At 34.2% G+C, this 5,221-nt stretch overlaps 1 pseudogene; it reads right to left on the reverse strand.

Annotated features, from left to right (window-relative positions):
* Nucleotides 1–3,636: 3,636 nt before the first annotated feature.
* LOC122123153 lies at nt 3,637–3,749 on the reverse strand (annotated as a pseudogene).
* Nucleotides 3,750–5,221: the final 1,472 nt, after the last annotated feature.

Genomic DNA, 5,221 nt, shown 5'->3' on the forward strand with positions numbered 1-5,221 from the left:
TCATTTCTGTAAACTGGCAGGTATATTGAAAGAATTACATTTATCTTATCCATTACTGAAAGGAGAACAACTAAAAGAGCAACCCCTACTAGGAAGAACAACTCCTACTTACTTAGTTTCATTCCTATGTAAGGCCATTGTTGTCCCCTGTATCCTCATGTTGTACATTTCAACCATATACCTCATACTGTATATCTAGTATCTTCTACATTGTGAACAAAATGCCTGAGAAGTTCCACTTTGCTTTACTTTAAAACAAAAAATTCGTCTTAATATTTGAGTTTGGTGTATGTGTGTGTGTGTGTGTGTGTGTGTGTGTGTGTGTGTGTGTGTGTGTGTTACAAAGATCAGAACACAACATTTTTCTTCATTTCGAATACATCTTTCAGGTCATTGTAAGTTGTGGCTAATGGGAGCAGTCTCTTGTTATTTTAAGGATGAAGCAGAAAAAGATATTTGTGCATGTACCACAGTTGCTTTATTATTCTGTAGTTGAACACTGTACATTGACTTATACCTTTGCTGCTCTTGTGAATAATGTGAATAACAATGAACTACAGATATATTTACGAGTTACCCAGAGAGAAATAATCACATGATTGGTGGGTCAGATGATATCTCAACTTTGGATTTCTTTAGAAACTTGCATACTACTTTCTACAATGAGAATATTAATCTGTTTTTTGACCAATAGTGTAGAAAATTTCCTTTTCTCCACACTCTCACCAACATTATTGCCTTTTATTCAAAGGTAATAAAGGGCAGGTTTTAACTATCTGCAGTACCCTAGACTGGCCTTAGACTTAAATCCAACCTCCTAAATGCTTGGAATTACAAGCCTTTACCACCATAACTGGTTCCATTGATTTTTTGATGAGTTATAATAGTTATGAAGTTGTATCATAGAAATTTTGAGTTATATTTCTCTAATAACTTCTGCTCAAAATCCATTAAGGCAGCATAGATGTTGTATTAAACATAACTCTGTAAACCCACAGGCAATTTTCAGGACTTTATGGAGAACATGTATATTCAGACCTTTTGTCCATTTTTAATCCAGTTTCTGGTTAATCTCATCTTTAATCTCGCTAAACCAGATCAATAATTAATTCGAGGTAGTAGAAAAGAAAAAAAATGCAGCAACTCCTAACATTTTTCAGTTTTCAATAACATGGTATTGCTTAAATCATTTTCTGTTAACAACTGACACTATATAACTCAATTTAGTTAGAACTGTTACACAAGGCTGTAGTTTTTTTATTTTACATTGATTGCTCTTTCCAAAGCCTGTTTGTCTAATTTCCCTTGGTTTGTTTCAGTCTCAAGTAGCTCAGATTTCAAACTGAAGAATAAATGGAAGGAAGCAAACAAAAAAAATTACAGTTCCTCTCATCCAATGATGCCTGTATAAGAATGAGGAAAGAGTTCATCCTTCTAAGGACCTATGATAGGACAACAAAAAAAGAATTTATTTTTCTATGTCTTCTTTATCTTTGCGATGTAAATTAAATGTTGTAAAACACATTATACTGCTCAGATACTTTTATGTTTTATCAGTTTTGCACATTTTTACACTATCAAGACATAAGATAACCAGTTTGATTTACAGCATGAGAAGTTATCCACCTGGCTTCCTTGGAAGCAGCATGATCAATAGATATTACTTCTGGTTGCTCACTACCTGTAATGGTTTCTGTACTACTTATCACATTCTATTTAGTATTTTAAAAAGACTGCTGGCTAAACTCAAAGCTCATTCCTAGAAGTTTATGTTAAGTATTTCACAAGTTTTAGTCCCTTAATTGTTAATATAACATTTGCTATAATGCTAATGTTATTACCATTTTAGTGTTGGGAAAAATTGTAATTAAAGGCAGTAAATGCATGGCCTAAAGACACACACAGTGAGGAAGGAAATGAGTCAAAGTTTCCGAAAGTCTTCCAGCAATACACAAAAGGTAGATAAAATCTCTCCATTCTTTGACACTCTCAATTCAATATTCATATTGTCCAAGAAATAATAGCATACTAAATATTGCCCATGGTGATTGTTTTCTGTCTCATTTGCCTTCAGCACAGATTGTGTTGGTGACATTGGGTTATCATGCACAGAACTGAGCTTATACATTGAGGCCCAAAGAGAGGCAAATATCTTCTGTACCACAATTACAGTATCCTTTTTAAAAAGTACTAAAACTTTTCAATATAATCACTTACTGTCTTATAAGTATCCAAAAATAAAAAAATCATAAATAATAACTCCAAAATGCTTTAAAATTGGAGATGCTAAAACATGCCCCTCTGAAGTAAATTTTCTTCTACTTTTAACGTTATTCTGAAAGCCTTTGCTGGTTTGTCATACCTATAATCCTAACTACTTGGGATATCTACTCAGGAGCCTGAGATCTGTGGATAAAAGTTGGAAGCAAATCAGGGCAAAATAAATTCATGAGATTATTTTTCAAAAATTTTAATGATTCTGCAAAGGGCCAAGAATGGAGATGTAGCTCATTTAGTAGCTCACCAATCTAGAGAGAAAAGGCCTAGCAAGACCTTGAAGCCCTGATTTCAAACTCTGAGCACACCAACACACATGCATATGCTTGAGCACATGCGTGCGTTCACACACATATTTATTCAAAATACCTTCATATCGGAGTTTTTCATGAATTTCTTTGCTAACGATATTATATGAGTAAAATAAAGGAAATAAACTCTTCCATCTCAGAACAATTTTACTTTCTTATTGTAAAAATACTGTACAGAGGGGTAACACTTACATGTGCAAGGTAATGAGTACATTTCCTAACAAGTATTGTTACCTCCTCCTTGATTGTTTCCCTACCATCCCTTCCCTCCCACTTCCACAAGTCCATTAACCTCCTCCCTTTCCCCGCCTCAATTGTAAAGTTCACTTTACAACATAGTGTCTTGTGCATCTCATTGTTACAATGGGTCAACCTGTATCCCTATTTAAGGATTTTTTTTTCCTTCCCCTCAGAAAATTAGAGGAAAATATATACAAGAAGTAGGCGCACCAACTTCAAATACAGTGAAAACAGATGTTATAGCATGGGGGAGGAACATATAAAGAAACAAAAACAAAAACAACACACTGCACGTTATAAGTACATGAGAAACGATATCAAGAAAAAAACAAAAAACCACTTGTGTCCCTAACTTGGGGTTCATTTCCCTTAACATAATCTTTTTTTTTTCTTTAGCTTTTTTTTTTGTTTGCTTTGGTCGGTCGTGGGGCTTGAACTCTGGGCCTGGGTGCTGTCCCTCAGCTCTTCAGCTCAAGGCTAGTGCTCTACCACTTGAGCTACAGCGCCACTTCCGATTTCCTGGTGGTTTATTTTAGATAGGAGTCTCATGGTCTCTCCTGCCGGGGCTGGCTTTGAACCGTGATCCTCAGATCTCAGCCTCTTGAGTAGCTAGGATTACAGGCATGAGCCACCAGCGCCCGGCCCTTAACATAATCTTATCTGGTCATATACACATAACTTTTGACCTTTTCTGCTTATCCCAGACATATATTAGTTATTGAAAATTAGAGAAACCATGGGACCTATGTTTCTTTAGACTTGGCTTACTTCACTTAATAATTTTTTTTCCAAGTCTTTCCATTTCCTAACAAATTGGGCGATGAAATTCTTCAGGAATTTGCCTGTCATCTTTGGGCAGGGGCCATGCTAATCTTCTCTGTATCATTCCAATGTTAGTGTATATGATGCTGAATTGAGCACAGAACATTTTTATATATAAATTGTAATTGATTTTTTAAACTAGACAAATCAACAAAATAAGTTTAAAAGAATTGTTGTGAAATTTGAGAACCATGTACTTCTTACATAAGTACACATTTAAGAATAAAGTCAAGATTTACATGTCAAAAACAAAATAAATCCAGATATTTGTTGTTCAAGAGATGTGTAGGAGGAAGAAATCAATTATTCTATACAAGGGACCTGTCATAATGAACACTGCAGCAAGTGTTAAGGTTTGTTAAAAGTTTTAATGTTTTAAATATATTTACTTTTGGATATTTGCTTATATATGCCAAAACTGGGACTGTATGACAGGTCATAATACTTTTCTATAAAGTATTTAAGATTTATGGTAGCAGATAAGTACTACTAGGTATGTACATTTCAGAGTTTATAGAAACTTTACTAATGAGAAGTTGCAAAGTCTTTGTGTAAAGGAGCAGAATAAAGAGTTGACTATGTTAACTACACAGTTTCTGTTAAAACTGTAGGCCTTCCTTACTTTATATGTTAGTGAGGAACAAATGATGATATAAGCCATATACAAATTATGAGATGAACTATAAATGGTAATCTTAGTGAGTGACTTTAAACACTACTCATAGCCTATAAAATTCTTGTTGAACATCATAATCTTAGCCAGTGTTAAATGTAAAGAAATATGACAATAATAAAATCTAATTTGTAGTACACTTCAAATACTGAAAACACTGGTAATTGTTTTGTTTTTTATTTTATTATTCGTTAATATTTAATTATTGGTTTTCTTTATTTGTAGCATTGTTTTCCTTGTTGTAATATAATAGAACTTAGAACTTTTTGTAAGTTGTCATTAGGAGGTACTTTGAGAAGGTTACTGGGATGGCCACACCGTTTTTTATAGGTGCATGTGAATTTATAAAGAGGAAAATTAAGAACAAAATATGTATTTAAAAAATGATTAAGTAGAGTCTGATTCAGGAGTGTTGATAAATGTCCACACCTAAAATATTAGCCCTAGGCTGGAGCAGAGTTATTACAGAGTTGAGGTCACAAAAGTGAGAGACTGTGTTTTGTTTTGTTTTTTATTTTTATTTTGTTGGTCATGGGGCTGGAACTCTGGGGCCTGGGTGCTGTCCCTCAGCTCAACGCTAGTGATACCACTTGAGCCACAGCACCACTTCCATCTTTTTCTGCTAATATGATGCTGACAAATCAAACCCAAGGCCTCATGCATGCAAGGCAGGCACTCTACCATTGAGCCACCTTCCCAGTACCTGAAAGACTGGGTTTTAAAAAATCATCTAAAAAACATTTGCTTTCTGCTTTGGATTATATAATGAAATATATGAGTATTTTTGATGTTTTTGTGCATTGTCATACTTCTAAATTTATACTAACTTTACCCACTTTATCCTTGTCAAAGTCATGAAATATCTCTGGGAGTTTGCTTCTGTGAAGATTGTTTTTGC

This window comes from Dipodomys spectabilis, unplaced genomic scaffold (genome assembly GCF_019054845.1).
Source record: "Dipodomys spectabilis isolate Male_0828 unplaced genomic scaffold, ASM1905484v1 ptg000224l, whole genome shotgun sequence".
In the NCBI taxonomy this organism is placed as follows: domain Eukaryota; kingdom Metazoa; phylum Chordata; class Mammalia; order Rodentia; family Heteromyidae; genus Dipodomys; species Dipodomys spectabilis.